The sequence below is a fragment of the Zingiber officinale genome, chromosome 9B, assembly GCF_018446385.1.
Source record: "Zingiber officinale cultivar Zhangliang chromosome 9B, Zo_v1.1, whole genome shotgun sequence".
Lineage (NCBI taxonomy): Eukaryota > Viridiplantae > Streptophyta > Magnoliopsida > Zingiberales > Zingiberaceae > Zingiber > Zingiber officinale.
In genome coordinates this window covers 112605017-112629488 of record NC_056003.1, presented here as the reverse complement: position 1 = coordinate 112629488, position 24472 = coordinate 112605017, and positions in this window count along the sequence as shown.

The window sequence follows — 24472 nt, the reverse complement described above, 5'->3', positions numbered from 1 at the left end:
AAAAACTTAAAATCTCTCTTTTCTTCTCTACTGTTGCTATTTCATTTGGGGAGCTTTACAATCTCGCTGTAAAAAAGTTTCTCCACCTTCGGTGTTGTTTCAAGAAGAAGGGCTCATAATGAAAGTTGGGCTTGCTGGTGTGGACCCTTGGATTAGTTACCTCAAGGATGTGGATATCAAGTAATCAAGGTGTTCTCAGCTTCAATTATCCATTGCAAAATCAAGAAGAAAAATCATAGTGAGCTATCCCCCCACCTAGCTCAAGTGTCCTAACAAGTGGTATCATAGCAAGGGTTCTTCGTAGGACTTACATCCAAAGGAGTAAAAATTTTGAGCTACAAAGATGTCTTTGGAAGAGGGTCATAACACTACTAGACCACCCTACTACAAAAGGAAAAAAAAAAAAACTTCGCCTACTGGAAGAGTCATTGTAGGATCGAAAAGCGCTAGGGGGGGTGAATAGCGATCGTGGCTAATTCGTTCGTTTCAAGTAAACTCAAAGTAAATACATAGTGAAAATAAGAGAGAGAGAAACAAAACATAAACACCAAGGATTTACTTGGTTCAAAGCCTGTGGCGACTCCTACTCCAAGACCCGCACGTAAGAGTGCTTTCAATAGGCAATCACTAATCAATCATAAAATCTTTACAAATTACAACAGATATATAATTTAAGTTTAGAACAAGTATACCAACAACTAAGAATGAGAAATTTCAGACTTCAGGTTGTCGCAGCAGTGTTACAGCTTTTTCGGATCGTCTTTGGAGCAGCGCACAGAAGAAGGATCACAATTTTTTGTTGTACCTATGCATCTACTCAAAACTTCTTTATAGCCTGCTGAAGAATCCTTCAGCCTCCATGGAAGGTGCCTTCAGCTAAGACTTTATCCCCTATTGATCAGAATCGATTAGCTCTGCTGTGTTAGCGTCTTATCCATCCGAAGGCGCCTTGAAGCTCCATGGAAGGCACCCTCCATCCAGCGTTCGAGGCGCCTCCCATCTCCTTGGAAGGCACCTTCGCTCCTTGCTATGAGGCTTTTATCCAAGGCACCCGAGGTGCCTCTAAGCTCCATGGAGGGCGCCTCGGGTACTGTTCATCCGAAGCTTCCCTCAGGCAACTTCATTCCTGCAAGGCATATTAGTCCACAAACAAAGTATACCCTGCAAAACTAAGTTAGCAGAATAAAATACAAATAATATTAGTAGTTGACACTCATCGGACTATCCGGTTCTGGCTTTGGATTCCCTCCAAAAATCCTAGGTCGAACCGACACCTATTGTTCCCTCGTTAGGGAATGCGTCCTCACCTACTCCTCTCAGGAGAGTTTACCTGTTGCTAGACTGATCCTCCATACTGACTGGACTTTTGCTCAGCGTCTGAAGCTTCCAGTTTTCATGCTAGACATTCGTTCCATGACCCATCCAGTCTTTCACCTGGTTCACGACACCAGGATTTCAACCTAGAGTCTCCGACTCTAGGATTTTTACCCTAAGCCTTTGACTCGTCAAGATTTTCCGCCTAGGGTTACCACCCCCTAGGGTTTCCCACCTGCCTAACCATAGCTAGGACTTTTGCCTAAGAACTCTTAGGGTTTTCTTGTAATCTCATTCAAACTTCTTAGACCACAAATAACCTTAACTTTGAACCCTTTTCCATTATCAAAACTCAGGTTCGATTGTCGGATGCTTCTCGCACCAACAATCACATGGAGAACTACCTAATGACTGAAATTGATAACTGATTCTCTGTGACTGAGGGCTTAATTGTGCCAACTTCTGAAGATGAAAAAATTTCGGAATCCTCTCAATGGTCTACTTTACAAAAGTGGAAGGCACAAGCAAATGCTAAGGCTACTGTAACCCTTCAATGTGGACTGAGTTGAGAGCGACTCAATAAAGTAGGTCTATTAAAGAGTACCAAGGAATTATGAGACAAGCTCATTGAGCTAAATGAATGCATAAAGGACTCAAGAATCTCAAAGAGAGACATTCTAATAAACCAAATGCAAAATTCATCATAAAGGAAAGAGAAACCGTAAGTCAATTACATGGTAGGTTTAAGGAACTTCTAAATAGTCTCCATTCTGTTGAAGAAAGTGTGGAGAACCAAGATCTCATCAGGTATGCTCTTAAATCCTTTCTAAGAAACTCACTATGGTCATCAATGGTTGATGCCTATAAGGTTTCAAGGGATTTATCGATTGTTAAACTAGATGAATTATTTTATGAACTAGAATTGTATGAACAAGCTAATGCAAGTCATAAGGAGAAAGGTATAGCTTTAGTTACAAGTGAAAAAAGTGAGAATAATAATAAAGAAAAGAAGAAGGAAGAATCCTCCTCCGAATCTGAACGAGAGTGATAGCAACGAGGAGCTATCATCAAGTGAGATTGCAAACTTTGTTCAAAAAATGATGAGACACTCTAGGAGGTTCAACAAGAAGGATGTTAAGGAAATGTTTAGTGACAACAAAATAAGGGATAAGTCTTTGGTAAGATCAAAATTGAAATCTAATGTAGTTTGCTTTGAGTGCAATAGGAAAGGGCACTTCAAAGATGATTGTCCGAAGCTGAAGAAACAAGAGAATAAGTAGAAGAAGAAGACTTTGAAGATGACGTGGGATGACTTATCTTCTAGCTCATTGGAAGAAGAAATGAAAGACTTCAAGACACTTAGCACTCATGGCATTGGATAATGTTGAGAGTATTGAGGATGAAGAAGAAACTCATGGAGGAATGTGGAGTCACCAAGTGAGTCATCATCTAGTGATGATGAGGTAACCTTTCCTAAATTAGATAAACTCTACTACCATAGCATGCTTAACAAATTCTTTGTCTAGATCAAAAGGTAGGGTTAAAGAACTACAAAATGAATTGAAGTTGCTTAAAGTTGATTTTTGTCCCATGTGAAACTTGTATGTATCATGAAAATACTACTAACAAATTTGATGAGCTCAAGAATAAAAATGTATGTTTGAAATTGCAAGTAGATAATCTTAGAAGTACATTGGAAAAGTTTACTTCAAGTTATAAATATTTAAACATGATTTTAGAAACTCAAAGGGAGGTTTATAACAAAGCAAGATTACGATACAAACCAAAGTACAAAGAAGTTAAATTTATTTTCCTAATTAGTAGAAATTATGTTTCAAAGTCAAAACTGTGCAAGCTTGGATACCCAAGAAATATATTGTTGATGCTACCAGACCCAACATTTAAGTACCAAAATATTTAGTTCATTATGTTTGAATAGGCATACGCCAAAAGGGAGCATCCAACAACATGATTTATAGATAGCGTACAATCTAAGCACATGGCGGGGGACTCATCAAAATTTTCATCACTTAAGAACAAGAATAAAGGTATTACTTCTTTTGGTAACGAATGGTGAACTAAATGTAATGGAAATATGAGACATTCAAATTTATAAACAATTTATGATTAAAATGTCTTATTAGTGAAAGGCATCGCCTTCAATCTTCTAAATGCTAGTCAACTATATGATTCGGGATATAGAGTTGAGTTTAACTCATCTCAATGTCTAATCAAGCATAGTGAACTAAACACTACGTACCATGCTTATTGGTCATAGGAAGGAGAATATTTATCAAGTTGAATTATTTAGTGCTACTAATGTATTTTCTAAGTGCTTAATGTCAAAAAAAAGAAGAGACTTGACTTTTGCACAGGGACTTGCTCATACCAACATAAGGAATATCAAAGGCTATCAAAGTAAGAGTTGGTGTAAGGATTTCCAAAGTTAAAGTTTCAAAAGGATAAATTGTGTGATGTATATCAAATGGGTAAGTAAATCAAAGCTATCCACAAAGGTAAAACTATTTTGAGTATATCTACCACATTAGAACTACTACACATGAATTTATTTGATAGTATTAAGCATGTTTCCTTGAATTGTAGTAGATATTGTTTAGTTGTGATAAATGATTTCACTAGATATACTTGGGTGTTTTTCTTGAAACATAAGGATCATACCTTAGAAACATTGATTGCTTTTTATAGAAGAGTAGAAAATGAGAAAATTTTGAAAATAAATCAATTAAAAAGTTATCATGGAGGTGATTTGAAAATGAGAGATTTGCCAATTTTTGCTCACAAAATGGATATAAACATGAATTTTCTACCCCTAGGATACCTCAACAAAATGGAGTAGTTGGGAGAAAGAATAGAGTCTTACAAGAGGCCGATAGGAGTATGTTGAATGAATATTCACTTCATACCTGCCTATGTGCTGAAGCAATAAATACGGCATGTTATGTATAAAATCATACTCTAATACATAGGTTTTTGAATAAAATACCACATGAGTTGTGGTTTGGAAAACCATCCATAATTAAACACCTTAGAGTATTTGGATGTAAAGTATACATTTTAAATACTAAAGACCACTTAGGAAAATTCTTCGTAAAGGCGGATGAGGGTATTCTTATAGGGTACTCTAATCATAGTAAAGCCTATAGAGTTTACAATAAGAGATCTACGATAGTTGAAGAATATTTAAATGTTATTTTTGAAGAAAATTCAACTTCAAATCCTAATAAAACAATCAAGGTTGAATTACAATTTGAATCGAAAAAATTAACATTAAATGAGCAAAATAATCATGGGGAAGAAAATCAAGAGTGTGGGAGTAAAGGAGTAGAAGAGTCACCACTTGAGCATGTGATCACGACAACTCAAGAAATAAGATCCACTAGGACAAATGCAAATCATCCCTTAGATTAAGTAGTATAAGGGGAAAGAACTCGATCATATTTTTGAAATGAGGGAAGTCAAATAGCATTAATTTCCTAAAGTGAACTAAAATCTATTGATGATGTCTTGCTTGATGCGGATTGGATTTTAACAATGCAAGATAAATTATCTCAATTTGAGAGAAGTCAAGTTTGGGTTTTAGTTCCTAGATCTGAAGAAAAATCAATTATTGATACAAAGTAGAGTTTTTAAAATAAACTTGATGATAAGGAAGTGGTTGCGAGAAATAAATTTAGATTGGTCGCTAGAGGCTTCAATCAAGTAGAAGGATTAGATTATGATAAAACTTATGCACTCATAGTTCAATTGGAGCCCATTAGGATGATGTTGGCATTTACCGCTTATAAAGGGTTTAAGTTGTATCAAATGAATATAAAATTGGCATTTTTAAATGGTTTTGTTAAGGAAGAAGTATATATTGAGTAACCACTAGGGTTTTAAAATTTAGATTTTCCAAACCATGTGTATAAACTTAAAAAGACCTTATATGGGCTAAAACAAGCACCTCATGCTTGGTATGAACGGTTTTCAACATTCATAATGTCTAAAGGTTTTCATAAAGGACAAATTGATCCTACTTCATTTCTAAAAAATAAAGGAAATGTTATTTTTGTGGCCCAAGTTTATGTAGATAAATTATTTGTGATTCCACAACAAAGACTATCTCAATGAGTTCATAAATCACATGGAGAGTGAGTTTGAAATAAGTTTGGTTGGTGAGTGTTACGCTATCACAAGTGCACAATTATGTTATCAGTAATAAAAAGATATTAAAATCATAGTGATTAGTTAAGCACTAGTGAGTTCCCACAGTGAACTAGCTAAATGATCGAAAAGTTGAAAATGTTTGCACTAAGAGAAAGAGATAGAGAAGAAGAAGCGAGAGAGTTGAGAATTGTTGTGAGGAGATTGGTCAAGCTGAATGTTCTAGGGGCTCAGTTTCATTATAATGCTAATTAATGCCCTATGGATTGTTCATCTTCTACCCTCTATCCTTATGCATAAATAGAAAGTCTAACTAAATACTGACACTCCCCCGTGACGGTCATATCGAGAGGCATTTCCGAGGAACCCATATAAAATCTTTGAGGGAAAGAGATAAAACCCTAAAGTTTTCTTGTGTTTCGTTGTTTCTTCTCCTTCGATCCTTGGCCCCTCTCTCCCTCTATTTGTTATATAACCTTTTCTTTTACAAATGTATGGGAGTGGCAAATGGTATACACAATGTTCTTCTAGTTTTACCATCGACAACACTTACGACCTCACCCGTAACTTGGTCTCCCCACCTACATAGTTGTTCCTACATAAAACAATCGGCCTTACCTTCCTCCCCAGAATGTGGCCATCTTTAGGGAGCAGATCATATCTGGGCTCCATTTTCCCCTTCATCTGTTCTTCATCAATGTTAGCCAATATTTTAATATCCAGCTCCACCAACTTATCCCTCAATCCTTCCGCATCTTAAGTGTTGTCATCGTTTTCCGTCTATTAAACATCCCTCTATCTCCTCGTCTCTTTCACCACTATTTTATTCCCCGACAAATAGAAAATGGGCTATTCAAGTTTCAAGATCACCCTAAAGCAATTTTATTTAACAGGGTACCCGCTCAAGAGGCATGGAGGAATAAATATTTCTTCATTCGTCTTCCAACCCCTTCACCTTTTATCACAACCTAGCAACAAAATCTTTCTTCTATCCCTGACTTAGGTAACATTTTCACTGATCTCATACTTCGGGAAGCTTTAGAGAAACTAAAAGGCGCTAAATTCAACTTGCCAGTGTTGACGATAGAAGGCTTATTATTTACTTTTGGGCTAACTTTAGTCAATCTAGAACTAAGTGACCCCTTCGGTAAGTAAAAATTCCTATCTTCTTCTTACTTAATTATTTATTATTCTCCGATCCTTTGTGGTATAAGCTTTTAACTTTCACTCATTTTTATAGTTGAGGTCATTCTCCCAGCTTTCTCGTATAAAAACACTCGGTTAACAAGAGCAACCTTAACCAAGATGGAGGAGGATTTATTGAAGGAGCGTCAACTTGAACAAACTTCTGCGTCCACTAGTCCACCTCCTCCAGATGAACCCTCCTGAGCGTCGTCTTCCAATTCCTCATAATCGAACACACCCTTGGTTATCCAACGCAAAAGGCCCCGAGCAGAAGCTTCAGGCCTAGATATACCTGACCAACCCATCTCCTAACAATATTCCCTCGCTCTGGCCGAGATTTATTTCACCCGAGGTAAAGAGCCCGGGTCTCAAAAACATAGTCGTTCTCATTTTGCAGTTGCTATAATGAGGTCAGGCCTTCTTATACCTATGTCTCATGCTATTCCCCCAGCTATTCGCCCTCTCGAGATAACGTCAACTCTGACACCTACTTGGCCAATTTCATTGCAAGCCTTGATCCTTCCTTCGACCACTCCTCACGCCAGGCAAATCCCTTGTAGGAGATTGGTCGGCTGAGTGCATGAAAAATCACCACCCGCACAAAGTCTTGAGTCAGATGAACAAATATCGACATCTTTGCCCGTCCAACTAGCTCTCATTCATCCACAGTTGTCCGATATCTCTCCTGCTCCTCCTTCAAAACTCACATCTTCCACTAGTTCATCATGCCTCTTAAAATAGTCCTACAACTTGCCATCCCAACAAGGGCTAGACCCCATTTCTCCTTTACCCTATGGGACTCTTAAGCTGAATGGCCCATTAGCTGAGTCATGGGTGTAAACTCATAGACAAACACAAGCGACTACCATTTCAGAATATGTTGATCGACATAATCAAAACGCTACTGCAGTAAGCCAATGATTGAGTTTTCTTAGATTACTATTGTCAAATATAACTCTATCGTTATTCTATCTAGTTCTATGCATCAAGTTTACATTTGGGCCACTCAGTTGTGGACTTGGAAAGGGCCAACAAAGTCCTGAAAGATTGTATCGAAGAGCTACAAGCTACCTCTAGTACTCCTAGTAATGAGGCTGTCCATTTGCAAAGAAAAATAGAGAAATAGGCTGAACTTATTTCTGGTATGGAAAAAATGTTGCAAGACTGTCGCTGATTACTATAGTCTCAAGATATGGACAAGAAGAATTTAGAGCTCTTGTTACAAGGCAACAAATCTATGCTCCAGGTGGAAAGAGAAATGAAAGAGAAAACCCTTTCAGATCTAGCTCACAAGATTTCTTTGCTAGAAGAGCTAAGGTTTAGACATGTATCTCATTATCCTGAGCTAATTTAAGAGCTCTCTTCTAAGAATTTACTATAGCAACAAACAAAGTTGGATGCACGAGAAGCCCAGATAGAATCCCTACAAGTCTAGTTGGATGCAGCCAAGACTAAAACGAACATCGCTCAGGCCGAATTATCCACTTATAAAGCTAGGGAGGATCAACACAGATATAGGGAGGAGAGCTTATCTAGACTCCATTGATTTTAAAATAAAATTAGTTAAGAGATTTTCTGAGACACTCGACCATGCCGTGGGAGGAGTTATTCGACAACTGTAATAAAGCGGTCATCTATCCTCAAAACTTTCTCGACAATCTATAAACCAACACTGCCTTCTTAGAGAGCTCCCAGAGGACCTCTTGATCAAGTTTGACTAAAGTTCTTCATATTATCTTTCCTAGCATGTAACCATCTACATTTGTTAAAGAAAATCAAAATTGACTGTTAAACTATGCATTAAGTATTACCCGTTTTTCTTGTATATCTTCGGAACCACCAATGTTGCCTATGAAAATAGATCACAAGTGTGCTCATTATAGAATGTGTATTAGTCCACATAGTAGGTCAGGCGAAGTAAGAACACCAAACAGAGTAACCAGGCCGAACAAATGAATTATGTTGTAAGAACTTTCTGGGCTAAATGATATTCCAGACAAACTAAGTACATTTAGCGAAATAGTTAAACCTGTCCTTTATAAGTAGTTTTCATGAGGAATTCCCAGATTGAATAAGAAGCCGCATGAGGACATAGTCCCAGGCAAAGTAAATAGATTGGATGTTTATAATTAACTTTCATAATGAATTCCCAAACCGAATAATGAGCTAAGCGGACACATAATGTTGAGCAAAATAAACCAACCGGACTTTTATAAGCAATTTTCATAAAGAATTCCTGGACTAAATAATGAAACAGATGAACATATAACACTGAGTGAAATAAATAGCCCAGCTAGTTATAAACAGTTTTCATACTAAATTCCCGAACTGAATAATGAACCGGATGGGCATATAATGCTTAGCGAAATAGACAACCCAGCTAGTTATAAGTAGTTTTCATACTGAATTCTCAGACTGAATAATGAACCGAACAGGCATATAATGTTGAGTGAAATAAACAACCTAGCTAGTTATAAGCAATTTTCATACTGAATTCCTGGAGTGAATAATAAATCGAACGGGCATACAATGCTGAGCGAAATAAATAGCCTAGCAAGTTATAAGCCCTTAATATTGGAATCCGTCCATGATGAATACTTGTTTATAATCTGTCCAGGATCTCGAGGGCTTAGAACAGACCCGATTGCTTGAAGATTTAAGAATTCATAAGTGTGAGAACACGCTTACCTATACTTGAGTTTAAAGTCGCAGATCAACTATATAGAATTTAAAGTCAAGTTCAACTATACAGAGTTTAAAGTCGTGTTCAATTAAGATGAAGTTTAAAATCATGTTCGACTATATAGAGTTTAAAGTCGAGTTTGACTATATAGAGTTTAAAGTCGAGTTCGACTAAGATGAAGTTTAAAGTCGCAATTCGACTGAGATGAAGTGTAAAGTTGTGTTTGACTGAGATGAAGTTTAAAGTCACATTCAACTGAGATGAAGTTTAAAGTTGCAATTCGACTGAGATGAAGTTTAAAGTCATGTTCGACTGTATAGAGTTTAAAGTAGAGTTCGATTGTACAAAGTTTAAAGTCGTAATTCAACTGTATAAAGTTTAAAGTCAAGTTTAATTGAGATGAAGTTTAAAGTCGCATTCGACTATATAGAGTTTAAAGTTGAGTTTGAATGTATAGAGTTTAAAGTTGAGTTTGAATGTATAGAGTTTAAAGTTGAGTTTGATTGTATAGAGTTTAAAGTCGCAACTCAACTGTATAGAGTTTAAAGTCGCAATTCGACTATATAGAGTTTCAAGTCGCAATTCGACTGTATAGAGTTTAAATTCGCAATTCGACTAAGATGAATCTACCTGCACTTTTTATTGAATGTATAAAAGTTGAATAAAATACAAGAGTAAGTTACAGGCATACTTGTCAAGCTCTATAAGGCTGTAGATGATTGATGCTCCAAGGTCTATCCAATCTTCGGCCTTCAACATCTTCGAGATAATAAGAACCAGAGGTGAGCTTTTGTACCACCTTGAATGGTCCTCCCCATTATAGCTCCAGTTTATAAACATCTCTGACCAATTTAAAGCGCTTCCAGACTAGATTGTCAAATTGAAAGAATCTGGGAATAACCCTTCTGTTATAGTTCTATCACATCATTTGACAGTATGACATAAGCCGAGTTGCTGCCTTGTTTTGGACTTCTTCTACCAGGTCAAGCTCCATAAGACATCGATCAGCATTATCTTCATCATATTAGCGTCTGCGATCAGATTCTACCCCTATTTCGATCGGAACCACTGCCTCGCTACCATAAACCAGGTGGAAAGGAGTTATACCTGTCAATTCTCAGAGAGTTGTGCGATATGCCCATAATACACTAGTAATTCGTTCACCCAACTACCCCCAACATGATCTAGCTTAGTCTTGAGCCCTCTGATAATCTCTCTATTTGTTACTTCAGTTTGACAATTGCTTGGTGGATAAGCCACAGAGGTAAAGGCTTGTTTGATACCATATCTCAAACACCATTCTCGAATCCTCCTACCCTGGAATTGTCCGAAACCAGCTTATGAGGAATACCAAATCTGTCGATAATATGTTGCCATAAGAATTTGATAACTATTTGCTCAGTTATTTTAGCTAAGGGCTCAACTTCCAGACATTTTGAAAAATAATCTACTGCCACCAGTAAAAATCTCCTTTGAGCATATGCCAATAGAAAAGGTCCTACTATGTCCATACTCCATTAATCAAATTGGTAAGAGATAATAGAGATTTTGAGCAACTTTGTAGGATGATGTGAGATATTCTGATGCTTTTGACAAGATAAACAAGTCCTTACTAGTTGAGATGCATCCTTCTGTAAAGTATGCCAAAAATACATGGCTAATAATACCTTCCGGGCAAGAGACCGACTCCCCACATGACTTCCACAGGAACCCTGATGCATTTCCTGTAAAATATAGGGCACATCATGTGGCCCAATGCACTTGAGTAAAGGAGAGGAGAAGGCCCTCTTATAAAGGTGATCACCAATTATAGTGAATCAGCCAGCCCTTTTCTTGAGCATACGTGCTTATTCTCCATCAGTTGGTAAAGTGCCCTGTTGTAAGAATAAGATGATTGGTGTTCTCCAATCGCTTTGTAGCTCCAAATCAACATGTCACTCAATGCAAGCTACTAACAATGTTTGCTCAATAAACTTATCCAAATTCCAGGAAATTATGGCAGAGGCTAATTTAGCTAACTCATCTGCTATTTGATTATCTGAACAGGAGATTTTTTTGTATAATTACTTCTTGAAATTCAACCTTTAGCTTGTCGAATACCTCTGCATATAACTTGAGTTACTCACTGTTGATCTCCAAATTACTGGATAATTGTTGAACTGCCAACTGAGAATCTGAATAGATTAAGACCCGAGCAGCTCCTATGTGTCGCGCAGTCAGCATCCCACTAGAATTTGATTGCTCGATGAAGTATTTTGAAGAAGGGAATACTTCGATCAACCGATCGGGAAATGAAGCGAGACAGTGCAGTGATTCGGTTAGTCAATCTTTAGGCCTCCTTCAGGTTGCGTAGAGGAGACATGTTATGTAGAGCTTGTACTTTGCTAGGATAGGCTTCGATCCCTCGCTCGGTGACTATGTAGCCCAAGAATCTTCCACTTCTATCTTTGAACAAGCATTTGCAAGGGTTGAGCTTGAGCTCATACTGTCTCAAAGTTCTGTAGGTTTCTTCTATGTCCTCGATCAAATCTGTAGCCCGAAGAGATTTGATGAGGATATCGCCCACGTAGACTTCCATGTTCCATCCAATTTTCTTTTGAAAGACCTTGTTCATGAGCCTTTGATAGATAACTCCTTCATTTTTTAGTCCGAATGGCATAACATTATAACAATAAGTGCCCGCAGTAGTTATGAAGCTGACCTTTTCCTTGTCCACCTTGGCGAGTGAAACTTAGTGGTATCCTTGATAACCGTTAAGCATACAAATGAATTCATAACCAGAAGTAGAATCCACTACTTGATCGATACAAGGCAAAGGATAATAATCCTTCAGACAAACTTTATTAAGATCCCTAAACCCTATATCAATAAAAGTACAAAAAATATTATAATTGGCTATAACAGCCTTTATTATTAAAGCATCATCATAGGAGACCTCCACTCCCTCTAAATCTCTGGGTCCAAAACTAATCTCAGGTCCCTATGCCTTCTCATGGTTGTAGCCAACCTCATGGATATGTAACCTGCGAGCATGTGACTTTCTCGCCCGGTTAGAATCGATCCAGCAGTTGGTCCTCCAGCAATCATGCCAATACTGCCCTGAGGGGCATTGCTATGATTCTCCTCTTACCAAGTCAAATATTGTTCTGGCTAAACCCAGGCGGGTGCTTGAGCTCTCTCAGCCTGGGGTTGCAGTGTTCCTTGTTGCGTCTCAGTCGCCTGGTATTCAATTTTAAGTGGGTTATTTTATCACGTATACGGTCGATGATTTGGGGCTAGTGAACGCCGACGATATCTGGGGTTGTCGTTTCGCCAATTCCATAGAGTATAACAATTCTCCAAATTATGAGTAGTTGTCCGATGGTATGTACACCATTTTCGTGGAGCTTTCTGAGGAACCTCCACATGTTGCATTGCTTGAGGCTGCGATTCTTGATGACGGTATTGAGGACCTGCCCGAGGTCCTTTGGGTGGAGGGCAGGTAACGTCGGACTCTCAGTAACTAGAATGGGAGCAGGTGTGGTGCCCTCCTTCTTTCGGGCAGCCTGTGCTTCTTCAACATTAATAAATTCAGTTGCCCGTTCGATCAATAGATCAAAGTTGGTTGGAGGTTTTCTAACTAAATCATTAAAAAAAATCATTGTTGGTGAGCCCTTAAGAAAAGACGTTCACCAAAATCTCTGTGGTGGTTATGGGAACATTTATAGCCACCTAATTGAATCTCTTAATATAGGTTTGAAGTGTCTCTTTAGGCCCCTGTTTGAACGAAAAAAAAAGGCTCCAAGGGGTTTTGTGGTGGTGTCAGTTACTAGAGAAGTGATGGAGAAATACTTCCTTGAAACAGAAAATAGAGTTATCTGCAGCTGTTTAAACCATCTTTGGTTGCCCTACCGAATGTGATGAGGAACATTTGTCATTTAATGCAATTCATAAATTGATGAAGAAGAGCAGCATTTTTGAGGAGATAATCTTATGGATCAGTTGTCCTCGAATATTCTCCTATATTCAAATTCTGATAATGTTTTGGCAATGGATCATCCAATACTCATTGAGAGAATGGGGTAATAATTCACTCAAAGGAGCTATCACTAGCTACTGCTTTTCCTTTGTGCCTATCTTAGATAGGTGCTTCTCCATAAGACTCCTGTAGTACTCCTCCTTGGTCCAATTACTCAAGTGGTGTGCAAAAAAGTACTCAGGAGTGTTGGATTGGTGAAAGAGGCACAGGGAGCAAATGAGCAGGACTTTCTTCTTGTACTCCTCTTTCTCGCTGATGTGTTGTTGTCGACACTGCCGGATTGGGTGGCAAAAGCGTGCCACCAATAGCTGCTTGTCACTGCTATAATGCTTTTTGCACTCCGGCCTTGACAATCATCTCAAATTCCTCCGGCATTAGAGCAACAGTTGTGACTTTTCCAGCCTCTTACATCTCGAAGCCTCAGATTCAGGTGAAGATTCCCACAGATGATGCCAAATTTGATCCTGTCAGAAGGCTGAAGAGATAGCGTGCTGGCTCAGGTGGATGGTTTGTTGACTGGCAAAAGACCTCCTTAACTGGATATGGAACTCCTCAACGATCTTGCATGTAATCCGACAATCCGACAAAGCGTTAGTGACCCAAGACCAGGGTGGGGATCCCTGCTAGGTCCTCTGACGCTCAAGTTAGTACGATTTCGAGAAGGTGAATGAAGAACAGTAGGGAAAGTGCTTGCGCGAAAATAGGGCTTAGATGTAGATGTTTGCATACCTTGCCAACGGAGAGAATCCCCCTTTTTATACCACCCCACATAACCTCCGAGATCGTGGGGTGGTCCCTGACATATCAGAATTTGTTAACAGATGAAAGAAAGTACAACCTGGGTGTTCTAGAGTAATAGTCCAAGGAATATTTTTCCTACCCAAAGATGTACCTCTTTTGTCGTTTATGCTTCGCGTCATTATTGAGGCGATTAAGAGAATATGTGGCTATGATTAATATAAGAAACATAATAACCTTTGAAGAAGGCCTCAAAGGAATATTACCCGACAAGTTCTGACAGGTTGTTATAATGTTGTCTGCTGAATATATTTTGGTTGATCCCTAAGGTTGGTTGTAGTATCAATCTGCTCTGTCATATATTAAATACTGTCAATCTGTTCAAAAGCTAATATAGTATTCATAGTGTGCTAGAGATTCATGCAAAGAGTCATATGATAAATTATGTATGTTAGAGCTTTATTTTAGGTAACTTAAACTCGATCGACCTGTGCCTGACTGAATGGATATGTAAGGTTTCCTAAGGATAAGTGTCTTTAAGCCCGTTCGGTCTTTGCCCAGTTGGACATACATAGAGATCCTTATGCTCGACCGACCTCTATCTGACTGATCTTATACTAAGAACTTTATGAGGCTAAGTGTCATTAAGCATGCCCGGTCTCTACTCGGCCGGACGTATGCAGATAGTCTTATGTTCGACCTGTCCTTATTCGGCCAGCCTTATACTAAGAAATTTATGAGGCTAAGTGTCTTTAAGTATGCCCGATCTCTACTCGGCCGAGTGTACATGGAGAGCCTTATGTTCGATCGGCCCTTGTTCAACCAGCCTGTGTTGTTTTCGTGACAACACAGAAAGTTGTCTGATCGATTAGTTCAATTGATTAGGTGAGTTTTCTCTCGCGGACAAAAAGCTTTTTAATCAATTAGGGTAATCGATTAGAAGCTGCCAAATTGATTGGTATGGCTCACCAATCAATTAGATAGGAGAAAAGAATTGTTCTACAGGTGTTTGAACAGTACTCATCTGAAGTGGCAATCGATTAGGAGTAAACCTAATCGATTTGAGGCATCGAGGTAACCCTAGAAAAGGACTTTCATGAAGATTTAAAGCACAACTATTCACGTCGATTCATAGTGATTCTAGAGCGGAGTGTTGCTGCATTTTCAAATCAATAAAAGACATTTTCGAGCAACAAGAGATCAAGAGCAAGGTATTTATTGTATTTGTATTATTTCCTTGTTCTTGTTGTATTCTCGTGTTTCTTGTTTGTATTCTTGTGTTTGAGCTTGTACGAGGCTTCTCTACCTTCGGGATGGAGTTTTCCATAGTGCATCTGTGAGAGTGAGGAGCAGACCCTTAGATTAGTCACCTTAAGAAGATAGATACCAAGTAAAATGAAGGTGTTAGCATTTCTTCAATTTTTCCACTGTAAATCAAATTTAGATAAGCAATCGAAGTTATTCACCCTCCCCCTAACTCTCTACATATCCTAATAGACTTCTGAGTGTACATAAATTATGCTCTAGATTTATCAATAGATGAATCAAGAGGAAGGTTGTCTATCTCCAAGATTAGTCGAGCGAAAGTCAAACACCTGAATTATATATACGAAAGAAGAAAATCAAAAGAAAGAGCTACCTTATCTACACTCTTAAGCATCCCATATCGATCCAAATGATGTCGTTAATTAACATCGTTCTCAAGTTACACAAGTGTAACTTCTAAGTCTTGGGGTACAGTAGTTGAGGCATGGGGTATTATCACATGAAGTCTTGGGGTCGAAACTCGACATGTCTGAGCATGTCTTCCCCCATGCCTTGGCCACCTGCACTAATGGTCAGTAATTATTTGTGATTTACCTCCTCTGTGTTAACCTAGGAATGAGCTGGCGAGGGTGCTGGGGGCGAGCAAATCACCTTACCACACAAGTGTAACTTCTAAGTCCCCACAAGAATGCCTAGTTAGCTAGAGGGTAGCAGCTTTATTACAATAAAGTAAGGGGTCAATTCATGGCAAGCGCATGTGCATACCCGTAAGGAAAAAAATTTCTCTCACCCTCTAGACACTTTACGGTCGGCTATAAACTAACCCTGTGATTTATCTCCCTTCACATAACCTGGAAACGAACTTTAAAAACATTTAGGATGAACGTAATCACTTTTTACTACAATTGTTACATGTGTAACTTCCAATCTAGTTCCATAGGCCTCAAATTCTTTGGCAATGGCAACCCTTTATAGAAGTTAAAACTCTTGTTGTTTCATAATTTTATTCAAAACTTAAGAACAAATCCTTTAAAGCTGACCATGGCATCATTGTTCAGTAATTATAAAGTCAATGCACAATAAGCCAATTAAACCACATTTCTCAAACATTTTCTTTACTTATTTTCAGTGATTTAAATATCTACTTCTACTTGTCATCTTGAGTGATTCAAATATAATCAAGGGCTCCATTTTCACTACTAAAAGCCAACTACCATCTTCTTAATCAATCAAATTAGTCTTTACTAACAACTTGGGTTCTATCTGACATTTTTAACTTTTCATCGTCGGATACTAAACCCTTCTAATCACTCAACTCTTTAATCTATTTGATCTTCGAGTTTAGCATGTCGATCAAACTAACATCAAAAACACTTAGAAGTTAAGTGATCATAAGTCAAAGATTAGAACAAGTTATAATTATGAGAATACAAAAATTAATGCGAGCATCCTCCTTTTAGAATAAGTCAAGCATACTCATATTGGTATTTTTTTTTTAAGTATGTTCTTTATGCTCACATACACATAAACCATGGTGTGTGTGGGCTTCTTTGAATGCAAAATTCTATAACATCATCAATCAGTTTTGTAAGTGTCATCGAACAGCCATCCAAATTGTCTCCAATCACTAATTAATTATTCGATAGTAATTATTTAGCGGCACTTTAAATAATATTTAATGACATGCTAAAAAAATTGATGGCTTACTCAAAGTGGATCTATGGATTTATTATTCTTTGTAAAGTGATTTAATTAACATATTGGTGGTGCATGCAATCTTGTCACTTTCTATGAAAATAAATTAAAAGAACATTAGGATATGTTTAGATAGAAGGCTAGCTCATATATCATCTAGATGCGTGCATAGTTGTTGTCTTCTCTATCTATATCTATATATAACAATCTTTACCTATGAGTTTTATGTCAATATATATATCAATTCTCATTGTTTGCCCAAAAAAAAAAAACAAATTGTGTGAATAATTCTATAAGAAAATTGAAATGCCTCAATCAAAACTAAATTAGATATTTTTGACCTTCTAAATGACTATCTAAATCGCTCATTTATTAAACAAAATCAAAGATATTTCAACATCAATGAAATCTTCTTAACCGGCACCTTAAAAAAAAAGAATGTTTGAAGTTTACATTGAAAATAATATGCACTTTTTTATTTTACCTATTTTATATGTCAATTAGGTTCGTATCGTAAAAACCTCTTATAATATAGGATAAAACCTCTTGTAATGTAAGATAAAATTGTATAAAATAAATCTAATATTATTTAACTCTTTTCCCAAACAAGAGCTTTGTACATTAAATTACTCTTACTAATATAGGATCAATGCGGTTTAGGGTGGAGCTAGAATCTTGGTTCAATATAGGCAGCTAGGGACCAAATGAATATGTAGTGTTCGAAACCACTTATTTAATTAAAAAAATTTATTGGATTAAATTATAATTTAATTAGATTTCAAATTTATTTAATTAAGGATATTTATTAGATTAATTGTAATTGTTCATTTGATTTAATTAAGAATTTATTTATATAAATAGATTTAATTAGTTTAGTTAGCCTAGAATTAGGAAATTTGGATTAGTGAATTTTTTATAAGAAAATAGTAAAATACAAATATATAATTTATGTGTATAAACTATGCATCTAATCAATATAGAAATGAAATATAAATAATATATATTATATATATAATGTAAATTATAGAGTATAAATTTAATGTAACGTGTATATAATTAAGAAACTATAATATGTGAATTATAAATGGATAAAACTTAGTATATAAAAAAAAAGAAAAACAAATTCTTAGGCATACCACCTTCTATAAAACCCTTACCTAAAAGCTCCATCTTGTTGGATGATTGCTGCCAGCCCTAAGGAGCTCCCCCTCCTCATTGTGTCTCCACCGGTTCTAGAGCTCCAAGGGAAGACGAGAAGAGGGGTTAGTAGCCAAAGATTGAAGGCATGTTCCCTACCTTATTAATCTTTTAGTTGGTTGTCTATAATTTGTGAAACTTTGGATTCCATGTTTGATGTTCTTGACTATTTTTTTTAAGAATGATTCTATAGTTTATATTCCTTTCCTAAGCTTCAAATGGTTAGTATGAATAGAGGGTTTCGGACTTCTTGAAAGGGGTGGTTCCTCACTAAATGTTAAAGGTTGTTTATCATGTTCTACTTTGCAAGTTTGTGCATGCTCTTTGTCTTCTGGATGCTCTAAATTTTGCTCACAATATGAAAAATTAAGAGACTATATGGGGAGCATTTAGATGAATTAAAACTGAATTTAATGTCATTTAATTACTGGTGAGAATGTTAGGATTTTTCATACTTCATTAAATCGGACCATTGTTTGTAGTTTTAACATTTTATGTAGATTCTCCATTCTTGTGATGCATACAATGATCCTTAAAATTAGAGAACTCATGATTACTGTATAGAGAAAATTTAGATGCATTAAATCTGAATTTAATATCATTTAATTACTGGTGAAAATATTAGGTTCCTTCCTACTTCATGAAATCATAACATTGTTTGTTGTTTTAACATTTCATGTAGTTTTTACATTCTTTTGATGCGTATAATGACCCTTAAAATTAGATAACTCATAGTTACTGTATAGAGAACATTTATGTTAATAAAATCTGAATTTAATGTCATTTAATCAATGGTGAAAATGTTAGGATTCTTCTTGCTTCATTAAATCGAATCATTATTTGTAGTTTTAATAATTCATGTAGTTTCTTCATTCTTTTGATGCATACAATGACCCTTAAAATTAGAGAACTCATGGTTACTATATGGAGAACATTTAGATGAATTAAATCCAAATTTAATGTCATTTAATTGCTGGTGAACATGTTAGGTTCCTTCATACTTCATGAAATCGGAACATTATTTGTTGTTTTAACATTTCATGTAGTTTCTTCATTCTTTTAATGCGTATAATGACTCTTAAAATTAGATAACTCATGGTTACTATATGGATAACATTTAGGTGAATTAAATATGAATTTAATGTCATTTAATTACCGGTGAAAACATTAGGATTCTTCATGCTTCATTAAATCGGATCATTATTTGTAGTTTTAACATTTTATATAGTTTCTTCATTTTATTGATGCATACAATGGCCCTTAACATTATGGAACCTGTGGTTACTGCATAGAGAACATTTTAGGATGCTTCATCAGAATTTAAGGTCCCTTAAATACTGTAAAAAAAAATATGTGGAAATCTTCATATTCCATATAGTAAGGCCATTGGATGATATTGGCATGCTAGTTGTTTAATATCACATGTTATAGCTTAAAATTTGGTTTGCATCATGATAAATGTTAGCAAATCAATAACCTTAACAACTCATCAAAGTGATAATAGTTTTGGATCCTTAGGGTTCAACAAATTAAGCTATAAATCATATTTTTTTTTCCTTACGATCATGTTTAGGTCCTTATACTTGCTTTCTGTTAGAGGTGGCACTTTCCTTGATGCTCTAGATGGATTGTATAGTTGGTAGGTTTTGGATTTATTAGGTCATTAAACTCTTTTATGTTTTAAGAAGTGATATCATGTTAGCTTCTATAACTTGTAAGTTTCGGAATTTGCTTAGTATGCTTGTGCTTACTCTTGCTTCACATCATGATAGTTTAAGTATGCTATAGGTATGATATGAATTTACATGCTTACGTTTCGGTTTACGATTATGTCATGTCTAAGTTACTATGTATGCTCATGCAATGTTGATGCGCAAGTCTATGCTTAAACTTATGTTATGAATATTGCAAGCTTATGCTTAAGTTTATGCTCATGTTCTTCTTATGTCTGATTATGATACCTTAAGGTGATAGAGGTAAATTACAGAATTCTAGGTTTAGGTATATGTTTATGTTTCTTCCTACATCTTATCATGATAACATTTATAGGTTACATGTTAAGTTTGCGGATCCTTAGGATTTAACATGCTATGAAGATAATTATGATAATGATAAAGATTTAATGTGGATACCATGAAGGAGAAGGCTCCAGAGGTCTCAGAGAGAGTCAAATATCGGGTAAGTTGACTGTAACAAAATAATAATGATAATGATAAAGATTTAATGAGGATACCGTGAGGGAAAAGGCTCCATAGGGAGCTCGTTTACGGGAAAAGACCTCAGAAGGAGCCCAATATCGGGTAAGTTGACTGTGACAAAATGATAATAATTTGATGGGAATACTATGAGGGAAAAGGCCCTAAAGGGATCCCGTTTATGGGACAAGGCCCCAGAGGGAGCCCAATATCGATTTCCATGTTAGGCCATGGCCCAGTGACGAGAGTTGCTGACGTCCTGTCGCCATATACCATGATTTTACAGCTAAGATTGATCAATTGACCATATGAAGATAGCTAGTCACTGTCAATGATCCAACTTTACCTTAAAAAGATTTTATGATATATGATCCTTTTTAGAAATATAGTTGTGATAATCATATAAATACGTAACTTAGTATTCATAAATTAGACAAGGGTTATGACCGATGTCCTTAGACCGGGTTGTGATAACCATATTTATTTTCATGCTTAGCTTATTTACACACTAATGCTCATAATTAAGTCTATTCCAATATGTATGCTTATGTCTATATTTATGTACATGCTCATGATTATATCTATTTCATGCTTAGTTTATTTACACGTCTATGCTTATGTTTTTGCTCGTATGTCTATGTCGACGCCTATGCTAATATCCATAATATGTCAATAGGTATATCCTAGCCTAGGTATCCCTTAGTACACTAGACTATAGGTGTTAACGAATGCATAACACGATTCTAAATGTGTTGAGTCTCTTGACTTAAAAATTATAACATTTTTTTAGGAAAGGAGACGAATGAGGCAGTAGGTAATGACCAATGAGCCAGCTCGGGATAATGGCAGTACAACTCAAAGACCTTTCAGTTTAGTTTCTGCATAGCTAAATGTTTCCTTTCGTAGAATAAGTTCTGGGACCATATGACCAATGCCAAATGACTGGTAGTTATTGTAATTCGGTTAAATTGAGAATATGTATGATAGTAGTACAATTATGATTCATGACGTTCTCATATTTTAGATATTAAAAAAAATAGGGGTGTCACAGAATCAAACATGCACGTGAGTTTTTCAAGCCAACTTGAAAAATATTTGATTCATATTCAAAATTATCAAATTCAAGCTAAACTCGATGGTCAATAATTTTTTCAAGTCGGACCTATAATATTGTATTCGATTGTTCATAAATCATTCGCGAGCCAAATTTGAATCAAACTCTAATTATTTTTTACACAATTTTTAATTTAAATATGTTCAAATTAAGATCCGAACAATTTAAACCAAACTCAAATTTAAGCCATATAGTTCAATTATGCTCGAATCAAGATTTGAACAAGTCAAACTATACTTGAATATAAGTAATATAGTTCGATTTTTCTCAAATCAAGGTTTAAACAAGTCAAACCGAACTTGAATCAAAATTATTTATATTTTCAAACTTCAAATAGAATTTGAATATCACATATATTTTTTAAACTAAAACTCAAATATCAATATTTTCATATTATTCGATTCGACATTTACCCTCTTATAGATAATAATAAAATATAATTAATAAAGAAAAAAATATAAAATCTTATAATCATAAAATGCCATAAAATAATTACTTTACAATTATTTCAAGTTGGTCATCAAATATAATAAGATTAAATCTTAAGAAATCTTATGGATAAACTCAGAGTTGCATCAAGTTTTCTTATCAAAAGTTAAAAATGAATTTTATAGACACAGACAAACTATATAAAAGAGTAATTCCCTCCTTACCTCTAAGAAATGATCATTTAACTCTTGAATTTATATATCGATAACACTATAGAATAAATCTATACAATAGTTTGTATAATTATTTATAATTTTTTATAATTTATGGTTACTCTACTTATGATATTTTATTATATGAGTATATTTGTTATTCTTGTGAAAACATCACAATTTAGATCCTTTATCTTTAAAATTTTAAAATGAATACAATCAAAAAAAAATGTATTTTATCATTAAAATAGCACGTGATAAAAAAAAACCTTCTTCTTTGTGCTGCCGAGTACGACTTGCCCTCGAGTATTTACACATGCTTGGAGTTGTATTCAAAGACCTGAAGCCAGAAAATGTACCTGTTCGTGACGATGGACACATAATACTTTCTGATTTGGATCTCTCCTCGAGATGCTGTTTCACACACTGATAAAATCATCGCTTGACTCAGACTCTTCCAAACGTGCAAATGGTGCATTTTATGTCCAACCAGCATGCATTGAGCCTACTTCAGTTTATGTTCAGCCTGCATGCTTTATACCAAGCCCCTTTCCCCATAAGAACAAAACAAGACAAGAAAACCGCGAACCGAGACACCGAGGCAGCAAGTTGCCCCTCTACCAAAACTTGTGGTCGAGTCAACCACTGTCCGATCAATGTCCTTTGTTGGGACTCATGAGCATTTAGCCCTTGACATCATCAAAGACAAAGGACATGGAAGTGCTATGGACTGGTGGACGTTTGGTATTCTTCCTCCATGAACTTCTTTATGGGAAGACACCCTTCAAGGGTTTTCAGGCAACAGAGCAAGATTGCTCAATGTGGACAGCTGCGCCCATGAATTTAGCTGTAGTAAATATACATACATGTTCGGCCATAATGCCTCCTGCCACTGTGTAACCTCTCTCCACGGCCCACAGCTCATGTTAGCACGTCCATCGTGCCCCTTGTGAAAAAAGAATAGATTGTTTGAGAGTCCGCGCTTTTTCCCATTTATCTATTTAAAAAAATAATAGACAAATAGGTTTTAAATTTTTTCCACAGGTTAACTTTCATCAATTTTTTCGTCCAATTCAAATTGGATGAAACAGACTATTTTCCCTCTAAAAAATCTGACAATGAGAATGACAAATCCTGACCCCACCGAGAAATTGGCAATCATATACTCCCAACGTCACCACAAGGTCGCAGACTCGCAATCGCAAAGGCCACAAACTCGTGGCATCACCGTGAGGCTCCGAACTCACAGCTACAGTGACCGCAAACTCGTGGCGGCTGAGAGGTTGCAAGTTCACAGCCTTGCCACGAGCTGGAGTCCCTGATGTGGCCACAAATTTGCTATTGGCTAGTCGTGGCACTGGAGGATTCCTTCTCCTTTCTTTCTCTCAAATTAAGACACTGTATATATGGGGTTAGCTTGAGCATGTAATTTATGATGCATCAAAACTACCAAACTTGAGTGACTATGCCTGAACAGACAACTACGAGTGCAAAAGGGAGGTAGGGGTAAGAAGAAGAAAAAAAAATCATATGGACTATTCATGACCCCTGATCACATTTTTCCCTCCCTCCCTCCCCTTCCTATCTTTCCACCCAAGAAAACTAAGTCATACATGAAGTATATAGGTTAGCTAATTGTCAAATAGCTCGCAGTCTTTATCAACACTTTGCCAATGATTTTTGCTTGTAGTTACACTATAAAAATGCCTACAATGGCTGCTTTTGTTCTGGTACTACACTACAAGGAATAACTAGGTATGACCCTCTAAATATACTAGTGCAGGTATCGTAATGTAAGTATATCAATCAAAATTTAGCCCGTGCCATATTGCCGGGAAGCATCAAAGAATACATAGTCTCGACACGAACAAGAAAAAACTCTTGAAAACTATTAAGATTGAGTTGGATACCATGGCAAAAGCAAGATTACCTAATTTGTGACTGGTGAAAAGCAATGCTTCGGCCTACGTTCATGTAAAGATGAACAGAACAAAAGCATTTGGAATAAACCTTAAAGCTCCCAATTGAAGATGAATTCTATTATATATTGCTCTGATCGTGTCTCCACCAGCTTGCATTTGCCACTACTTCATGGATACCTGGTTAGCTTTTTTAATGAAAAAATGTTAAACTTTGTAGATTAATACTCCAACCTCTTTTTAAGGAAGAAAATTGTTAAATTTAATTAATACATGTACTCCACCCAATGTAACAAACTAGTGGTAGATGGCTAACTTTCCTGTGCCGCCATCAACATAACAG